Here is a 21,821-nt window from a genome sequence, read left to right as displayed (position 1 = left end):
AGATGCAATTTTCTCAGAAACTGAGGTGACTTGTCAACACGTTTGCGCGTTGTCCACTAGCTTCTAAGACTCCCTCGTAAACAATGAATCAGGCAGATGCAGTGGGCCAATTCTATTAGCCGTAGAAACATTTTCTAGCAATGGATCCTGCTTTCACAATATTGTGAAGACGCTTCCTTTGATCTCTAGAACTAATGCCAAGGGCTTTACACTTGCGGAAGCCGACTTTGCTCTGTTCTGTAGCTACCAATATTTTTTTTATCCCAGTCTGTTGCTATTTATACAGAGCAACACTGCCAGTATTCCCAGGTGGCTTTATGATAGCCTCTTGCTTTCTGCATCCCAGTAAGTATAAATTAGGGATGCATAGTTCAGTGAGTAGTTGCTAATGGTCACAGCACCACACTTGTTTTCCATACACACCCAAGACCTTGGAAATGACACAAATTCCCGGATTTCTTGGCACAAGACATTTGGCTCAGTAATGAGAGAGCGCAGGCAGCTATAGTCATTATTTCATTGTTTATAGGCAGGCTGTGTGTTAATTAGGTGCAAGGCGCAGCTAATGTTAAAGGAGGATGTTAAGAGCCATCACCAGGCACAAGCAGCCTGAAGTAATAATCTACCAGGGGAGAATTTCCAGGGCAAAGTGGGAAAAACAGTATCTTAAATAGGCCCACAGTGAGCATACGAGCACTAGTGCCAACTTCAATGAGCGTACAAGAGGGGATCGGACTGAAAACATCCAGATTTTGGTAGGCAGTCGGCCTAATGCAATCACCATAAACAAATGCTGCTCACAGCGGTTGGGCCACGTATATCAGGAGAAGTAGCTTTGCATCTGCCAGACTCCAAAAATTGCAAGTCATTTTCTCATTTTGCTGATATAACTCGAGTCCCCTCGGTGGACAGACTGCTATCTGGATTTGACAAGTGCTTCAGAGCTGTCCCCTAAACTGAAACAACTATCTTAAATGTATTGTGCCTCAAATCAAATCTGAACAGAGCCTGTATTTTTCTATGTAGGTGAAGATATGACCAGTGGAGTGGTGAGGTTCGGTCAGAATAAAATAGCTGTCATGCAGGATGTGTCTGAGGTTTTTGGTCAGCACAGTACCCAAAGGATTCAGTCCGTCGCAAGAAAAAAAATCATATTGGGCACAAAAGCGTACTCTTATTCCCATAAGTCTTATCTCTTTAAGTTCTTAAACTGAAGGGTTGTCTGTCATTTCTGCACTGAGGGAGGAGGGGTGAAGATGCAAAGGAAAACGCAAACTCCTCCAAACCTGACAGGGATTAGGAACTTCAGAGGAATAGGGCTAATGGAGGAACGAGGATGGAGACAAAGAACAGTGCACTAATTTTGTGTGCGCGTCAGGTTTTGACTACTTTGTGGGGACTAAATGTCCTCACAAGGACAGTAAAACCTGAAATCTGCTACACCAGCACTTTACACAACCGGTTAAATAATCATACTAAATAATGTCCCAAAATTGCACAAAGGTTTCTGTTAGGTTTAGATTTAGGAGATGTCATTAGCTTAACATTAAGAAACAACAGAAGTCAGTATATATATATAAAAACAATTCAACATAAAGACAAACAAACATGAAAAGCCTAAGAAATCAAGTAATATATTGTAGGAATGCTTGTATTTACATGATATTACCAGAGGAAAAACTCGTGGGTTTGTCAATAAAGAATCATGCCAGAAACAAATGTTATTGATCATAATAGGTTGAATGCTGTGAATACTGACTCTCTAATTTATTTTGCGCTTATTTTTTGTAGTGTTGAGTATAGCAATAAATCTTGCCAGAAAACACTAATTATTTAGCTGGTAGGCTTCTGCAAACAAACTACATTTCCATTATTATTAGATGCAGCAGGAAATATATATATATATACATATATACATATATATATATATATATATATATATATATATATATATATATATATATATATATATATATATAAAATGTATTTATTTATTTATATTTTGAAGTTGTAAATACAAATATTATTGCAGGATGTTTTAGAAAATACTTTTTTCAGTTTTTCTTTTGTAAAAAAATTACTTTTAATTAAATGTATTACTTGCTGTTTCTTTGATTGTTTGTCAAATTTACGAGCAATTTCTTTTTCTTAACCAATTGTTTCTTAACAAAATTTTCTTCACTGTACACACAAAGCTTCAGGTATGTATGCACCTAACACACATAGTTTACACCTATTCCATACACCACCTATTCCACAAGTATGTCTATTGTATTCAAACCAAAATCGCACATAACGTTTACATGATGGAAAAAATGGAAACTGGCTGCTGAAAATGGTAATACATGCATCTGTATGTGGGCGTTCTACTGTTTACACATAATTATGGAGTGCCAAAACTGGCAGTTAATAATAAGGGTAATTAACAGATGCTAAGATATATAGCAGGCAGGCAGACATTAAAAAGACGAACTGCTTTAGCTATCGCCTAAATACAAAGATTTTTCTTCTCCGGTACCATAACACAGTTTCCTATCTGTATCCACAAACACACATCACCAAAGCCTGCTTCAAAGATACCAAACCTGAAATATGGCTCATATTAAAATTCTGTAGTAGTTTGTCTAAAAATAGAATAAATGAACAAACAAACTAACTTTTAAAAGTTTGGGGTCAGTAAGATTTCTTTTTGGAAAACTGATACTTTCATTTAGCAAGAATGCATTAAATTTATCAAAAGTTCTATCAATTCTAACCAATTCTGGTTAAATTATCTTCTCAACTGCATTAACCTTGCTATAATAATATGCCAAAGCAATACATTTATTTAATGACTGATTTGTGGTCTGAATATTGTAAAAGATAATATATTGGGGGTGGTGTTGGCGCAGTGAATAAGTCACATGCCTTTGGTGTGAGAGACCCGGGTTCAAATCCACTGTGAGACACCAATGTGTCCCTGAGCAAGACACTTAACCTCTAATTGCTCCAGAGGCGTGCGACCTCTGACATATATAGCAATTGTAAGTCGCTTTGGATAAAAGCGTCAGATAAATGCAAAATGCAAAAATGCAAAATATTGTTTCTCAGACTGAAAAAAACTAACAAAAAAAACTGTGAATTAGTTGTACCACTGGCACTAAAGACAATTTCGCCTCCAGAAATCTCATGTAACAACATTTGCCGGATGTTAAATTCTGAAAAGACACATGCTTGCAATACTGACAAGCATAAAGATGTTTTCATCCTGCTTCCAAAGCATTTCGACACTAACATCACTCGCAGCACCCAATGAGATCAAGTGCTCAGGGATGAAAAGCAATTAGACAATAAATGAGAATGTGGTAGAATGCAGTCACTCAAAATGATTATTCTCTAAGCATCAGGGAGCTCCGTCGAGTGTCTATGATCCTGAACTAATAGAGGTTATGGACAGGCAGGGCTTTACTCAGTGACGAGTGCATAAAGGTGTCTTCTCCCAAGTGTCTTGCCTGCTGAATTTAGTGTCAGCGGATGGATTGTAGGGCCTCTGTTGCTCTGGCCTGGAGATCCATGAACCAATAAGACAGCAACTGCACAAGGCCCCATGAGATCACAACGCAACCCACCACAGAATTAGCATGCCGATGTCTAGTGGTGGTGGTGGGGGACTGATGTAATTGAAAAGTGTGGAGCAGACTGCAGATCCAGTCATGCAGTCTCTGCTTTCCAGGGTAATTACTACCAAGACACCTAGCACAGACACAGACCTGCACAAATGTAGTTCTGTTGCAAAATCAAGACACTGTGGATGCCGTTCCAAAAGGTAGGCAAGCCTTATGAAGCCTTAAAAAAACACTGGCTTCATAGTTTTAGCACTGAACCATTATGCACATGCATAAACACAAAGGCCGTACAACTACACACAGACAGAGGCTGGAGGTTGTGTGTCACAAATCTATCATTTAAAAAAGGCTGACCTTCATTTTGAGTGTCCGGGACTCCTCTGATCTGTTGGTCAGAGGGCATGATGGGAAATTTCTGGTCTCCATGCCTTCACTCTTAATGTTGCTGCAGGCACCACCCATCAGCCTAGATTGACATACACCTACAGTACAGCCTGAGTGAAACCACCCCACGCCTTCAGCTCCCTCTGCTATTAATTATCCAGAGCTGGTGACAGCATGCCACCGGCCAGCCGACAGCATGCTGGACAAACATGATCTATATATCGGGTGAAAGTGACACCTCCAAAAGGACAGAGTGAAACTGCATTCAAATGCAACCTCATGCTTTTACTGTAAAGAATGGGAGATTGTGCTGTCCTGTGTAATTCGAGTAGGAAATTGGGTTTGATAAACAAATAATGTAGGGACTTGTTGATGCATGGGCAGAACCAGTATTCAATAAAAGTAATCTATATAACAATTAGTTCTGGTCCTTGAATTTGATTGGTTGAGCAGCATCCCAGAAGTGCTGATATACAGTCCAACAGCACCGGGACATTCCACTGTTCTGGACAGACTGTATAACTGATTAATGGAACATATTAAATTGCATGCTAGTTCATGTAAAGTACATCAAACAAATTAATGATATTGTTTCAAAAGCTACAAGTGAAATTAGGCATAACATTATAATGTATTTTAAATTGCACAGCCTTTTTTTATATTTGCTGAAAATTACATCTAACAATGTTATTAATTTATTACTCGTTAGTTAAAGAGACACATCAACCGACTTTTAGACAACAGTAAACGTATTTTGAGATTTGCTAAAGATGTAAAATACCCAATATTGTCTGATTCTGATTGACTGATTAATAAATTAATGAATAAAGTAAAATAAATATTTTAATGCATGCTGTAAGCGAATGTAGGTATCATATTATTATGCACAGTATTAAAAAAGAACATTTATTTTGAGATTTGCGAAAGATTACTTTTCAAAGTTTTATGTAAATTTTGACGTGCTTTAATAAAAAAAGAAAAACCAACCTAGGCATTATGCCATCGGTTTCTTCAAAAGCAAAAACCATTCAGATTTTCTTTATAAAACTCTTCAGGCTTTAGAGAAATTATCCCATCTCACAGATTTATGAGACAGCTGTGGGCAATATATCTTCACATCAGTAGGTTTCATTTAAAATGATAAAGCAATCTGTACCTTTTACACACTACAGGAGGCAGCAGCACATAGAGAGGAGGCCATTAAAATGCACAGGAATCAGGCTGGTCAGTTCAGCTGTCGTTGACAAATAGCCTTCCACATGCCTATTCCTTGCTTTTGTGTCGGCTAAAGCATCCATGCACAGATCCATTACAGAGAGACCTGAATATGTATGTACGAAGGCTTCGTCTTCCTTTCATCATCGTAGGGTAACAAGCAAAGCTCTGATTCACAGACACACACACGCATACACACACAAGATATAAAAAAAAAGACCTTATGAGCTGCCTTTTTAGTTTGGATAGAAAAAGCAAGCCTTTCAGTTCAAAGAGACATTCAAATGTCCTCTACTGGTCAACATCATCCTTCAGAAACACAATTAATCACCATATTCATTTCGGTTGCTGTTTCAGTTTCTAAAACAGTTCTCTTTAAAATAGTCTGTGAAGTTCAGACACCATAAACAAGCTCCCTGAACACATGCAGTGCATCAAAAAACAACAGGAGGAAGAAAAAACGTGTCATTTCCTGGTATCTGATGAGGCCGCACTTATGTGTACTTATACTTCAACATAAACAGATTGCAAAAGTCATCTGAAGATAGGCAGACATGCAAGGAGCCGAAATATTCAAGCTAAGTGAGCCATGGAAGTCACCATAATTTTCATAATACTGGATGTTTTTCCAACAACAGTTCCAGGAGGAACTTCAGAAAGACATTGATGGACTCGACAGACGTACAGTAGTTCTGCTAAAGGACTACATTTACAAATACTTGCTGATGTTCTTTCTATGTTTCTCTCTTGTCTTGTCCTCAACTGACTGCTGTGATTTTCAGAAGTAGAATCGTGATGTTTAAGAGAAGCAACTAAGGAAGGAGAGCACGATCAGATGACTGATGGAGTGAACGGTTCAATCGATAAACACTGTGGAGTAGGGGTGCAACACTGTTTGCACAGGAGCCAGATGGAGAAAGCTGTTGAAACCTCATACGGGCTGAAATCATGTTCCAGGCCACCAGGGACACATCGTTTTTATCTGTGAGAGCTGGGGGATGGGGAGGTGAGGGCTCAGGCTTTCCTGGCATTCCTCGCCCATTACCGATACACAGAGGAACCTGTCTGCCAAGACCTTAAATGCTCCAATACATCTCAGCAAAATGCGTTCCGAGATGTGTTCAGCATTTAATTCGAGTATTAATCAATCGCTTTCATCAACAGACGAATGAGTCTTTGGGTGTCATGGACAAGTAATGGCAGAAAAATACCAGCAGCTGGTTTTCACGTGAGGTTTATTTCAATGAAACTGAACGCTTGACTGTACACTGTCTTGTTTCATTGTTTCATGTTTTGTTGTAACTTCAATCACTCTGTGTGTGCCGCAGCAAAAGGTGGAAATCAACTTGATGTGGGTCAGCAAGCACGAAAAAAAGAAATATATTTGTACCAAAACTTAAAGTTTCACATTTAACAGGAAGGTGATATCCAATTAGCAGTCAAAGACAGAAGAAACAAGTTTATTGATGCTTCTCATAAAATTCCTTAGGAAATATATATATATATATATATATATATATATATATATATTAATAAGCCGATCGTTGACACACAGGTAAATATGTATACCTAAGCAATTAATATGGACAGCATAAATCAGAACATTTGATTTTAGGAAATTATGATGAGATGTGTGCAATTGTATCAAGGATTAGAAATGGTTTAAGGAGAAAAAAAAATCATTAAAAAAAGAAAACAGTAAACAAATCAGCTAAAAATGTATTATTTTGCTCTGAGAATGTTTAATTAAAGCAAAATAACTAATTTTTTAAAATAGATATTTTGAATAACATAACTTGTAATATGTTATATATCAATATCAATCATCATTATTCATACAATTACATTACCATTTAAAAATGTGGAGTTGTTTTATATGATCACCAAGATGGAATTATTTGATCTAAAATACAGTACAAGCAACAATATTGTGAAATATTAATACAACTTAAAGGATACATTTTATGCCCCTTTTTACAATATGTAATATAAGTCTCAGTTGAGTTTCAGCTCAAAATACCCCACAGATCATTTATTATATCATTTTGAGAATGCCTATTTTGAGTGGAAGCAGAAACAGCTGTTTTTTCGGGCCTGTGTCTTTAAATGCACATGAGCTGCTGATCTCCAACCCCTTTTCCAGAATAGAGCTGTGCCCTTACCTGTTAAAAACATCTGTTTTGGTTCTGAGTATCATGTTTATCACACTGAAATCATGCGTTTTAAACCATGTAAGTTTAAACATCTGATATACGGTTTTCTGAGAGCATACATCCGAAGCACACGGCTGTCACAGCATGTGAGTACTAAACTAAGTTCTCTTTCACACAGAAATTTGCGTTAAAAACACACATGAGCTACAAAAACAGTCGGTTATGTATGTGAAGGTAAACTGCTGGAAAATAAATCGCATGTTTATTTTAGATCTGTGTGGCAGCAGCAATATAGGCCTACAGTAAATAAATCAATAAATCCACTGCTCTCTTGTCTCCTCTGAGGCTGGGACTCTAAACAGTGTTCTGTGCTCGTATGTGCAGCAAAGACAGAACAGTTTGTATGTTTTGATTAGACATTCACCATGGCATTAGAGCTGGTACACCTCTGTCGCTTGCAAAATCAAAAGGACGGCACCTTGGGTATAAACTTACAGATTAAGGGGTGGTAATATTAGAATGAGATCCCTTTGCCACGTCACCAAGGGAGCGAAATCTGATGCACTCCTTTTCTCATACGCATGCAGAAAAAGGCTAACCAAAACATAATTACTGGGTTAATCTTCTTCACGTTTCCTTGGTTGGTAGACATGACGCCGGGGACCTGATCATAGCACTTAAAACCTGGAAAAGTCCGATTTTCATGATATGTCACCTTTAAAATAACAATTGAATATATTTTAATATGTAACGCAAAGCCGAATTTTCAGCAGTCATTACCCCAGTCGTCAGTGTCACATGATCTTTCAGAAATCACTCTAATATGCTGAATTGCTACAAACATTTCTCACTATCACCTATGCCGAAAACAGCTGTGCTGTTTACTATTTTTGCAGGATTCTTTAATGAATATAAAGTTTAAAAGATCAGCATTTATTTAAAATATAAATCTTTTGTGACATTATAAATATCTTTACTGTCACTTTAGATCAGTGTAACTGCATCCTTAATTAATAAAAGCTTTACCAACATAAACTATTCTCTCTTCTTTTTTTCTTTAAGGAACATTATCAACATTCTTTAATTTCACTCTAAACAGTTACCATTTGGAAAGCAAGTCTGAAAAACTAATGTAAAAAAAAATTGTTTCTGCTCAGAATTAACAAATGTTTCTAACCCTTGGTTAAATTCTCTGGCTTATAATAGCAATTAACACCAAATTTAGGTGCAGTTTGTGTCGAAATCTGAAACTATAGAAGATAAAATCTTGAGATTACAAGGAGATAATTAGGATTAAATCTCATTAATGATTTTATATATATATATATATATATATATATATATATATATATATATATATCTTGAGATTACAAGGAGATAATTAGGATTAAATCTCATTAATGATTTTATATATATATATATATATACATACACAGACTGAATTCTATAAACTCTTTTCCCTGTAAGTGAGTTACATGACACAATGCAACTAAACTAGACCGTGTCTCAGTATAATCACTGAAGCAGCCTACACTGCAAATCACACTCTTGCATTGTAGACAACTTTGTTGACTATAAGGGAATCGCTCTAGTTTTATACTGACGCTTGCTCTCGGAGTTGACGGGGTGTTAGAGTGATTCACTGCCAGTCTCTGAGCCTTGGCACAGTCAGGCCCTGAGCTCTCCATCTTATTTATATGAATGATTCAAGCCTGCAAATATGCATCAGTCCACACCTGCCATTACTCTGCCTGATTGTCACACCTGAGACACCTCCAGAAACGACTGCAAAAACAGAGCAAGCAGAAATGAGCATGAGCACAGTTTCTCATTTTCAGCTTAAATTCACCACAACTGAAAACAAACGGGGTGAGAGAACTTACATCCACTAACTCTAAGAGACAGGAGAGCTCAGCTGCGCTTGGTTAATCACAGTAAGAGATGACTCTCAAGAGGGGAGGCATGTCTATGTCCTGGTTGGCTGAAAGTCGTTCAGATAGGGACGATGATCAAACGTCTGATGGTTGACGCTGATTAAGGTGAAATGCTGGTGCAGAACAGCGCTCTTCCTCCACACGGCATTAAGAGTATAAATGAAATATAAGACACACGTACATTACTTATAGAGTATGTGGACCAAATGGAGTTATTTTCAGTGGTGAGATGAATTTATTTATTCATAAGAAAAGAAAACAGTGTGAAAAAGACAACTAAAGTCTTGATTTTAGCATGAATTTTTTGGTCAAAGTTGCATCAAATTTGCATCCAACTCACATGTATTCCACCACAAAACTTGCGGTGAAAAACAAGAAAAAAAAATCCATAAGTTTGCAGCATCTTCTATATTTTTGAAAAGGAATCAAATTGACTCAAAACTCTCATTTAAAGGCAACACAAAACAGACATGTGGGCCACACACAGCTGTCTTCATGTGTCGCCTTGACTAAATAACACAAAGCATTTTCCCATCTGATGTATTGTACTCTTGAGAAAATGGGGCGAAAGCAATGCAGATTGTAAGGCTTTCATCTGAATTCCTACATGAAGTATGAATAATACTTTATCATCCTTTTCTCAAAGTAGGGCAGGTAAGCGTCAGTGAGTCATGGAAGTTCAAAGACATGCTCAAACATCCAACTCCTGGGACAAAAATATCGCTGCGAAACAACAACAGCCCACAATATATTTGCTGATTGGAGACATGTTGAAGATATTCCACATATTCAGAATGAATGCCTCATGCATTGATAGTAACAACTATTGACAGCCATAGTCAGCTTTTAAAAAACCTGCATTAGACAAACACCTTTCCACATTGTTGTCGTCTTCTCACATAATGGAATTGATTAGTCTAAGCACACCCCCCTCGAACAAAAAGATTTAGGGTTTGGACCAGTCAGGAGAAAGATAAAAACATGCTGAATGCAGTGAAAGCCACCAAAAAAAATAAATGATTCACAGTTGTCGTTTTAACCTGAGGTTTGCTGCATCTAAACACTGATTTACCTGCCCATGAACCGTCCACTTGAACCGGCATGTTTAGGAGACCACACAAAGTGATTCCATTCATTTGGAGCCCTCCTTTATTTATAATTCATGCACTCTGGAACAGCAGATCTCAGCGCTGCTGCTATGACTCTCTCCTCTCGTCTCATATCAAACTTTGCGTAAAATCAGCTCTGAGCCACGGCACTTACATAAGAACCTCCTCAGTTTCTGTGAGTGCACCTATATCAGGAGAAACTCACGTCTAACTGCCACAAAATGGCAAATCAAACACACTTTAATGACCATTCAGGCATCCTATGCTAATCTACAGGCAGATACGTAACATGCAAGTCTTACCTACACTGATGCTTCCAGCTGACAGCCTGCGAAAGCGAGCGGGAGCGAGAGAACGAGAGAGAGGGGAGATAGCAACTGCCGAAGTGACAGCGCACAGCTTATTGCACTCTTTTCACTGAGGGTGCTTGAGCTTGCGGAGGTGGTCCCTCTCGCTCTCGTGACATCTGCTTCTCTCTTTAAACTCATTGGCTAAGAGGGATGATTCCTATTTAGCCAGCCCTGCTTCTCTCAAGTAACCCCCTCCCCTTCCAAACAATCGCTCTCTCTCTTTCTCTGCATGCTCGCACGCATCTTTTCTTTCCCCTTCATGTTGTTTTCCTCATTTTCATCTCAATCCTGGTTCCTCGCTGCCGTCAGAAGCTGTGGCACACGCTCGGTAGCTCTTCATTGAAGTGCAACACTATTGTTTTGGTCCCTTTTCACTGCCTGTCTGCATCCATAAGTGTCTTTTCGCTGTCACACTCTCTTTTTATGCTTCTAGACAGTTCCTCCACAATGCCTTGAGATGCTTTCAACATTGACTTTGGAACGGAGGTTTGTTTTCTTCATTTTTGATTGTTAAGGAATCAGCTCTGCCTTTTCACAATGTGGAAATCCAGATGATTGTGGATTTAATCATTCCAAAATGTCTAATTTTAGTGCACCAGGTTTTTTTTTTTTTATTTATTTAAAGCACTGCTGTATTTGTGTCTATTGAAATTGTAAATTACTTCACAAATTACACTTACAGGAATATCTAAGCAGCAAGTGCACAAGGGGTGACATTTGCAAGTGAGGTATATTTATTTTTAATGGAACTGACTGCACAAAAGATTTTTCAATAAGCAGCACTGCTGTCCATTAGCTCGACAGGACATGCATTAAAATTCACTGTACATTAGATGTGCATTAAGCTATGAACTTTATACGGCATTGAAAAGCATTTTCAGTTTTAGTGTAAAGTGTTTGTGATTAATTATGACTTAATGCATTAAAAATTTACAGAGGTATTACCAAGGCTGGGGCAAATAATATGTTAATTTCTGCATTTTTTATACTTGCTGTAACAATATTTGTGATACTGATGCTGTATCGAGAGGATCGATCTTCAGATAAAAATATCTATACCAAATGTTCCCCACTGTAATTAATAGATAATAACCTGGAGTCCCTTCGTTCAAAGTACTACTGAGTAAAAAGATGGCATTTTACAAACATTTAAAATATGAAGTATTGAAAATACTGTCTTTATGTTGTTTCCACATGCATTTTTGTAAGGGACTGATGAGTCATGAGACATGCGGATCCATGTGCAAACTTTTATTAGACAGAGACGTGGTCAAAACTAGAGCCCGACCGATATATCGGCCGGCCGATATTATCGGCCGATATAAGCTAATTGCATTTAAATCGGCATCGGCATTTATAACGGCCGATGAAACATGAGAAACAGAGTCTCATGCTTCACTCATGTTATGAGTGTTGCATAGTGTGCCCACCAGAGGGAGCTCTGCAGCTCCAGAGTTAACAACAGCGCCAGAAGTCCACTACAGAAGAAAGCAATCAACTGTTTTGACGGTGAGTCTGTCGTTCGTCATGTGAAATGTTTGTAGATTTAGTTCATACCCTGTATATAAAAACTGTGTGGTAGTTCTAGCTAATGGTCCTATCATTATTACTTCTAAATATTCTGTAACATCACTTACAGCCGCTAATGCATTGCTATATTAGATTAGCCACAAAGCTAATACCATGTTTATCAGTGGAAGAGCGCGAACGTTAATAGGAGGTCAAACTATAACGTTAGCGTTTAACTTATTCTTATTCTATTGCGGTGTGTTTCCCACATAATGACCGCGTAATTGGGCCTTTCACACAGTACGCGGTATGCACGGCGCTTGCCGCTGGGCTCAGCGTTGCCCTTCAGATACAACGCGATTTGCACTGCGCTATGGCATAGGCAGAGTTTTAAAAACGTTTAGCGGGAGCTCTTTCATAGTCTGTTCCTCCTCCTTTCGGTCAGCAGCAAACATGTATCTGTCCTGTTGTAAGAAGCGAGCGATAGCGCTAGTCCTGCTGATGAGAATTAAGAGAGAAGCAAGGAAGAAGAGGCTACCCTCAGGTCCAGAGAACAATTTGGTGAATTCAGGCTGGTTACGTTACTCTAACACTAATAGCTTCCTTTTTAGCAGGCCCCTTAAATGCTTGCTATTAACTTGTTTGAAGGTGGCTCTTCTCAAAATTGACAGCAGTGTGTTCATGACACTAACGTTAACCATTCAACTTCGAATTGATTCCGTAATCTTCCGGTAATAGTAGGCAAGACGATGTTTTGATTCAGACTGCACAAAGAGAAGAGGAGAAGATATACGGGTCTGTTGTGAATGTGTCTGTGAGAGCAAATATAGTGTAGTTACAGTAACTACAGTAGGTGCGTCAGAAATGATTAAACCAGAGGGGACATGTAAATAAATTTGAGCTGAACTAGCGCTTTTTTTTTTTTACATATTGTTTCAAAGCAGCTTTACAGACATAACAGGAAAATGTTGAAATAATATTGTTAAATATAAGTAGGTAATACCTATTGCTTGACAAATAAAAATATATATATATATTTCTCATTTTTGCCTATGTAGGAGATCCCAGTTTATTATTATTATAATTCTAATGATGACATGAGTAATGATACATGGTGATATTATTAATACACATGCTTATTCTTTCTCCGTCTCTCTTTCTGTCTACAGATGGCTGAAAAAGGTGAATGCTGTAGCAGCAAAGTGTGGGACTACTTCTGCAAATACTTTAACTTTAGTATTATAATTTATTTACAGTAAACACACAGACTGTTAAAACCAGCTTCAACTGGAAGAAAGTAAAAGTGTTAAATGTTTAAAACCAGACTGTTTTTTGATCATTAAAAAATATATACTTTTGATGTGCAATTGTTTAGTCATTGAGACTGTAATCTAAGGCTTTTTTTTTAACATAGTCCATTCTGGAAAATGGTTTATACAGCCCACATACATAGAACAGGCAGATATTTTGCTATTGAATGTTGTGTAAATGCAGTTTATAGGAAATGGGTCTAATATCCAGATTATTTTTAAAATCAAAATATCGGCTTATAAATCGGCTCTTTTCGAGTTAATATCGGCATCGGCATCGGCCCCCAAAAATCCATATCGGTCGGGCTCTAGTCAAAACAGGCATGGGTCAAACACTGGAAAACAGGTATATAGAGGACAAGACACAAGAATAATTCTAGGGCAAGCATGGGTCTTCTATGAGCTAACAAAATCCAGAGGGGTAGACAAAAGGGGTAATCCAGTAACCAGAGAAAACAGATCAAAGCACAAGAAAGAGGGCAGGGCAAAGAAAAGACTATACTATGAAAACTATAAACTGAAACAAGACTATGAAAACAAGCAACTAAGACAAGACTATGAAAACAAGATACTAAAACAAGACTATGAAAACAAACAAGGAACGGCTTGGTATCGCAGCAATCATTAGGAGAGGCAGGGGCGGACTGGCCATCTGGAGCACCGGGAGTTTTCCCGGTGGGCCGCTAGCCAATGTGGGCCGGCCCACCCGGTACACAAATATATATATATTTTTTATTTATTTTTTTTTAATTGACGGTAATCATAATATTACATCTCTTTTCTACGCAAATGGATGAGTGAGTCGATCGCGCAGCCAACAAGCGCGTTTTTCGTCTAATTTAGAGAGAGACAGATTCATCTGGTACAGCGAATTTCTCTGAGCAGCAGGCCACTGTATACGTTCACTTAAAACATAACCGACTGTGTTTACGAGAATACTTGCAGAGACAATTATTTTGAAATAATTGTGTGTGTATTTATTCATTCAGAAGTTAGGATACCCAAAAGATGAATTAATTCTTTGTACGCGCATTGTCTGAAATGCTGCTCACAGCGCGTGCTTTGAACGAGTGCGCGCAAGCTTCGAACGCGCGCAAATTGTTTAAAAAAGTTGAATCAGCAAGATTTAGAAACAAGTGAAAACGATCAACTACGATACATTTCACCCCTCCAAGCGAGTGAACAACGCGAATTTTAAATCACTATTCACGATAGCCCGTCGGGAAGAGCAGTGATACATTTTGGAGCCCGACTGCAAAACACAATAGCCCCTGGACGTCGGGCTAGCGATTTTGCGAGCCCTGCACCTCAGATCTATCCAGTTTGTGAACCACTGGTTTCCACAATGTTTTCGTTAAACAAAATAAATGATTATTTTAAAAGATTTACTCAAGAGAATAATCTGTTCACGAATCGGATCATGAACTTATATTACCGCATATTCATGAATCTGTTAATTGAATGCAAAGTGTGAGTTCTAGGAGAATGTTTGTCTCCTGATGAACATGTATCGCTCACTAGGAGTCGCTAAATGAACAGCTGCAGCACGCAGGTTATCTTTTTTTTTTTTTATGGAGGATCAGTTGCCCTATTGGTTAAAATCCACAAACAGTATACTTAAATATCAAATAAATAAATTACATCAAAACAGGGGCGTTTGCGTTTTGATGTGGTGGGCTGCTGTGGGCCAGAAAGTCCAGGGCCACTTTTTGGTCCCAGTCCGCCCCTGAGGAGAGGGATATTTGCAGAACAATACTCGGCAGTGTGTGAGAGGAAGTCCAATGCTTATAAAGCATGTCTGATGATTGTGCTGTGTGTGTGTAATTGGTGGCAGCTGTGTGTGATTGTTTTCAAGTGAATGTGATTGGTGCAATGGAGCATGGAAAATGTAGTCCAGGGTGTACTGGACTGGATGATGACCTCTGCTGGTGAATAAATGTTAGTTCAATGACCAGATCATGACAATATTATTATTAGTAGGAAAGTTAGGAATATTATTATGTCCACCAATAATAACTTGGTTGACTTTTAAAAGGAAATTTTCTAACCATAGTTTAGTCTTACAACAAGTAAAAATAAAAATCACATATGTGTAAGCAATTAATTTGAAAAAGACTGTTTAATCTACGAGTACAACTTAGGTGTTAGCCAATGTATCCAACATGTCACAAAGCACCAGAAAATAACACTGAATATGCAGGATTAAAATACAATTCCTCATTATTAATTAAACTTAATTCAGAATACATTAGTTTAATTATAAAACCTTAAAGGGTTAGTTCACCCAAAAATTAAAATTATGTCATTAATGACTGTAAGACCTCCGTTCATCTTCGGAACATAGTTTAAGATATTTTAGATTTAGACCGAGAGCTTTCTGTCCCTCCATTGAAAGTGTGTGTATGGTATACTGTCCATGTCCAGAAAGGTAATAAAAACATCTTCAAAGTAGTCCATGTGACATCAGAGGGTCAGTTAGAATTTTTTGAAGCATCAAAAATACATTTTGGTCCAAATATAGCCAAAACTATGACTTTATTCATCATTGTCTTTTCTTCCAGGTCTGCTGTGAGCGAGTTCAAAACACTGCAGTTTAGTGATATCCGGTTCGCAAATGAATCACTCGATGTAATCGGATCTTCTTGAACCAGTTCACCAAATCGAACTGAATCATTTGAAATGGTTCGCGTCTCCAATAAGCATTAATCCACAAATGACTTAAGCTGTTAACTTTTTTAATGTGGCTGACACTCCCTCTGCATTAAAACAAACCAATATCCTGGAGTAATTCATGTACTGAAACAGTACACTGACTGAACTGCTGTGAAGAGAGAACTGAAGATGAACACCGAGCCAAGCCAGATAACGACATATGATTGAATCCTTCTCGAGTCAAGAACCGTTTCTGTCAGACGCGTCCGATTCGAGAACCGAGGAGCTGATGATAACTGCGCATGTGTGATTCAGTGTGAAGCAGACTGACACACAGCTCGTCTGAAACCGAACTGATTCTCTTGATGATTGATTCTGAACTGATACTGTGCTAATGTTATGAGCGCGGTTAAACCGAAGGCTTGAAGGGCAATCATCGCCAATGACGTCATTACGTCGAGAGCAAAAAAAAAACGGTGAACCGTTTTCTTCAACTGGTTTATTGAATCGAACTGTCCGGAAGAACCGGTTTGCGGAAAAGAACCGAACTTCCCATCACTACTGGTGATCCGAAAACCGATGCAGCCGGTTCTTGACTCGTGAACGAGTCAGTCTTTTGTTCGTTATCTGGCTCGGCTCGGTGTTCATCTTCAGTTCTCTCTTCACAGCAGTTCAGTCAGTATACTGTTTGAGTACATGAATTACTCTGGGATATTGGTTTGTTTTAACTCAGAGGGAGTGTCAGCCACATTAAAAAAAGTTAACAGCTTAAGTCATTTGTGGATTAATGCTTATTGGAGACGCAAACCGTTTCAAACGATTCAGTTCGATTGGTGAACTGGGTTCAAGAAGATCCGGTTACATCGAGTGATTCATTTGCGAACCGGATATCACTAAACTGCAGTGTTTTGAACTCGCTCACAACAGACACGGAACATGGACAGTTTTTGCTATTTTTGGACCAAAATGTATTTTTGATGCTTCAAAAAATTCTAACTGACCCTCTGATGTCACATGGACTACTTTGAAGATGTTTTTATTACCTTTCTGGACATGGACAGTATACCATTCACACATTTTTAATGGAGGGACAGAAAGCTCTCGGACTAAATCTAAAATATCTTAAACTGTTTTCCGCAGATGAACGGATGTCTTATCGGTTTGGAATGACATGAGGGCGAGTCATTAATGACATAGTTTTCATTTTTGGGTGAACTATCCCTTTAAATGTTAAAAATGTACACACAGAAAGCAAACATCAAGCAAAATTAATAAATGCTGCAAAAATATAGTTCATTGTTAGTTCAGAATACTGAATGCAATAAAGGGTTAGTTCATGAAAATTAGAAAATGACTTTCTTATTTCAGATGAATGCAGGAGTAATATTCAAAATTGTATTGGCTTTTACAAGCTCTATCATTGCAGTCAGCAGGTTTTACAGTTGAACAGTCCACAAGGCATCAAATAAAGCACATACATCCATAATAAATTTGGGGGCGGGGTAAGTAAAGGCCTCCTGTAGTGAATCCATGTGTTTTTGTAAGAAAAATATCCAGATAACAGAAGTGATAGAAAAGTGTTTATTATGTTTGAAATATGGATAATTCTACACGGGAGGCATTTATTCACCACCTGGAGGCACGTTTTCTTATGAATGCGCACATTTTATTTGACGACTTACTTTTTAATATAACTCTGACTTTTCAATATAGTTTTTTCTGAAAGAAAAAAAGTCATATATACCTAGAATGCATAGAATGTGAGTAAAACACAAGTTAATTTTTGTTTTTTGGTGAACTAACCCTTTAACTAATATTAGCAGAGGGAACCTTACAGTAAAATGTGACAAAATAGCTAATATATTGACAGAAATTGAAAGCAGTTAAATGAATTTAGAATTTTTTTATATCTCATTTGATTGGGTTTCAGTTTGTCTCAAATCAAAACCAGACATTCAAAATATGCAATAGTGCAACTCACTATCCACTTATCCTAACATATTTTGCGTTCACCAAACAGGTCTGAAATGGCATGAGGAGTAAATGATGACATATTATAATTTTGGGGGTCATCAGTTATTGTTTGAGCCATTAAAGAAAGACTGGATGCCTAAAGAAATGAGAATCATTTGAGTATCAGCATCATTGGCATCACAAGCACTTGTGGGGGTTGCAACATAATTTGGAAATTTCCTTCACAAATATAGCATTTTTCCATGATTTTTTCCAGTTATTGAAATAAATTATTTTCCAGGAAGACCACTCTCAAGAATAAAGGCTGAGCGGGACAAAAGCCATCTGTGCTAGTAAAGAAAACTAAAGGCTTCTATATATAGCAGTGAACCAGCGGAGAATAATGCACAATGTCTCTGAAGAGTACAAAACTGCTCCTTAGGACACAAACACTACATGCATTAATGACCTCTATAGGAAATCACCATATTTTGGCCAATTTATAGCAAGCTACTGATTCAGAAGAAAAAGCATTTGACGCCTCTTTGTGGAAAAAATGCCTTCAGTTTAACTATGATGCATCTAGTTTGGAAAAAAGAAAAATCATGTCATACATTACAGCTGCCTTGGTTTCCAGTTCAGAGTTTTGCAAACAACAACTGCTATGAGTCATAAGAGGCTCTTTGATCTGCCTATTGTTTCTCGTTTGGTGGGTAACGCGGTAATTGGCAAGGTTTGTGATAACCCCCTTGAACTCCTGTCACTGTTGTTTGATACCCATCTGCTCTTTCAGCCTTTTTTGCCAAAGAAAAATATGCTGTGCTATAATTGGAACCTTTTCCCATGCCTAAGGAGGCATCAACTTGCCATTTGCAAGTAGGACATATCCCGGCGCCTGTTTGACAAAAGCCAAGAGATAAAACGCAGAGCCGGTCAGACGTGCTGGGTATTGCCCAGCCGTGGTTTACACTCCGACTCAGCAAATTAACAAGACAGCTGAAAGAGACCACATGACACATGCTCTATCATCCATTACCAGAGTGGATTGCTTTATGTGCAAAAAGAAACTAGGTTTTAGCACCAGAACTACAGTATAGTAACGAAGAGTGGAACAAAAGTAATCCAGTACAAAGACGACATAATCTGGTTTTGTTATCCCGTTAGCCCCTGGTGCTCAAGAAAATTTCATATTATCAATACTGAAAACAGTTGTGCTGCTTCAGATTTTTTTTTGAAAAACCACAATAAAAACATTTTTCCAGGATTCTTTGATGAATAGAAAGTTCAAAAGAACAGTTTATTTGAAATATAAATCTTCTGTAATAGTCATCTTTACTGTCGCTATTGCTCAACTGCAACCCTGCTGAATAATAAATAAAATAAAAGTTTTAAAAATTTTAAAAGTCTGAACTGGACTTTGCATGGAGCCATCAGCCAATCACTGTAAGCATATATTTAAGTCCTTTTTCTACAGCTCCTGAGAAATAAGTCAGGAGATTGGCTAAAAAGGTTCTGCGAGCCCATGTACAGAGGCAGCAAGTCCTGAAAAGCGGTCACTGAGATGAATGATTTTACCACTTGATGCCTCATGAGAACCTCTTTAAGTTCTTAAAGAAATTAAAATACTTCTCTTTTTTTAGGAAACTGTAGCAGGGTAAACGATATAAGTGATAAAATGTTATTATGCAACAATAAAATGTTTACGTGCATGCATAGTTATGCTAAACATGAAAAATAAATGCCATTATTTTCTCACCCTTATGTCGTTTCAAACCTGAATACATTTCTTTCTTCTGCAGAGCAAAAAAAGAAGATATTTTGAGGAATGTCAGTAAACAAGCTGTTTTTCTTACCACTGATGTCTATCATGTATACAAAAACCATTGAGGCCATTAAAAAATATTATTTTATGTTCCACAAAAGAAAAGAAAGTCATACAGGTTTAAGATGACATGAGGGTGAGTAAATACAATTATTTTCTTTTTTGGTGAACTTTCACTTTAAATCTGTCTCCTGAAGCCAAAAGATGTGAGAACCACTGCTTTAAACAACCCAGAAAGACACTCACTGATCTAAAGAACTTACAATGATTAAAATATATAATCAAACGACTGGTAGTGCAAAGTACATATGCACTAGACTAACACAAATGCAGTTAAATGATCAACACTGTAACTGCATCTTAAAGAGATTAATGAATGTCACTCAATATATAGATCAAGAATACTCTGGTGGATCACAGTCTCAATAATCATTGGGGTAGCAGTAAAGGTGCAGATTTCACACGATTTACGCTTAAATACAGCTAGATTAACATGAAAAACCTGATTAAACTGACCAATCAATAAGGTGAATTAATCACACTCAATGAATCTAGTTAATGTGCAACATCAACCACGTTAATGTTCACCTCTGTGCTCACTTTATAATCAGCCTCTCACTTTCTGAGGGTAAAAGTGATTGTAATAACAGCACAATGGCCAGGGAAACCATTTTTTCTGTAATACTGACTTACTGACTAAATACCCCTCTTCTCTGCAGACACTTAATAGCATCCATTTCTTCACATTTCTGCGTTTTAAGCAGATGCTGCAATCCATATACCTCTGGCTGTGCCTCATGTCATTCCTTCCTTCATTTGTGAGTCATAACGACTCCCTGTTTGACACACCTACACTGAGATGAAGACATTTAAACAGAGGATGCAAGCTGGCAAGACAGCAAAAGCAGGTAAAAGTTATGAAGTGTAAAAACATTTAAAAGTCTTCTTTGTTGACACCAAACCTGAAAAGCGCTCCTTTTAAACTTGTGAAATTATTTAACATTATCATTAACATAAACTGGCCACCATCATGATGATTCATGAAAATATATATATATATATATAAATATAAATATAGAACCAGGTGGGACACTTAACAGAAGTGAAGTCATTTGTAGTCTTTGTAAGGTGGAACTTAAAAAGCATTAAAGCTCAACAAGTATTAAAATATCACCCAAGAGCTATTACACTATCATTTGTACAAATTTAATGAGAATTTACAAGGCTTACAAGTTTATTTAAGCAAATCAAAATCTTTCCAAGCACCCCCAGGACCAGCTTAAGTACATTTGGTTGGAAATCAATGCTCTTGGATATTCTGAATGTCTAGAAATATTTCATATCTAAAGAGCTAGAGAAAAGACTGAATTTTCTTTATCAAGGGCTAAGTGTATTAGCAAATCTTTCTAATTAAAGAATTGTCTGCTGTGAGAGTGATAAATAGCTTATCATTCACTGGGATATTAAATCACAAAGCTGTTGACTTTTGCACAGTCATTGAATGCCATCAGGGAGAATTGAATTTATCTTTGATCAGTACAGCGGCTTTGAATATAAAGTCAGTGCTCAGTGTTTAAAATCATTTTTTTCCTAAATTACAATGAAAATGCTGCTATTCATCAGACTAATAATGCAAAACAAACATTACTGAATTTAATTTTCTTACAGAATAAGAGACAGTCGGTGTAGAACAAGCGATATAATTGGGATTTATGTTTAGTCTAAACAGCCTTAAAACAACAACAAAAATCTGCAAAATATTTCTATGTATTAATGTATCCCTGTAATTGCGAAGCTGATTTTTCAGCAGCCATTACTCCAGACT

At 37.4% G+C, this 21,821-nt stretch overlaps 1 protein-coding gene across 2 annotated transcripts in view; it reads right to left on the bottom strand.

Moving 5' to 3' along the window:
• Positions 1-21,821, bottom strand: part of thsd7ba (thrombospondin, type I, domain containing 7Ba) — a 274,856-nt gene that overhangs the window by 209,389 nt on the left and 43,646 nt on the right. Inside the window, exon 1 of one of the 2 annotated variants that reach the window (XM_059499833.1) lies at positions 10,703-10,972. The exons of the other annotated variant lie outside the window; for it this stretch is intronic. The gene's annotated coding sequence lies outside the window, so the exon portion shown is untranslated. Of the gene's footprint in view, positions 1-10,702; positions 10,973-21,821 lie in introns of those variants that run through there. 2 annotated transcript variants of the gene reach the window in all.

The sequence above is a fragment of the Carassius carassius genome, chromosome 19, assembly GCF_963082965.1.
Source record: "Carassius carassius chromosome 19, fCarCar2.1, whole genome shotgun sequence".
NCBI lineage: Eukaryota > Metazoa > Chordata > Actinopteri > Cypriniformes > Cyprinidae > Carassius > Carassius carassius.
The sequence above is the reverse complement of the archived record's forward strand: the minus strand, read 5'-3'. Positions and strand labels throughout refer to the sequence as shown.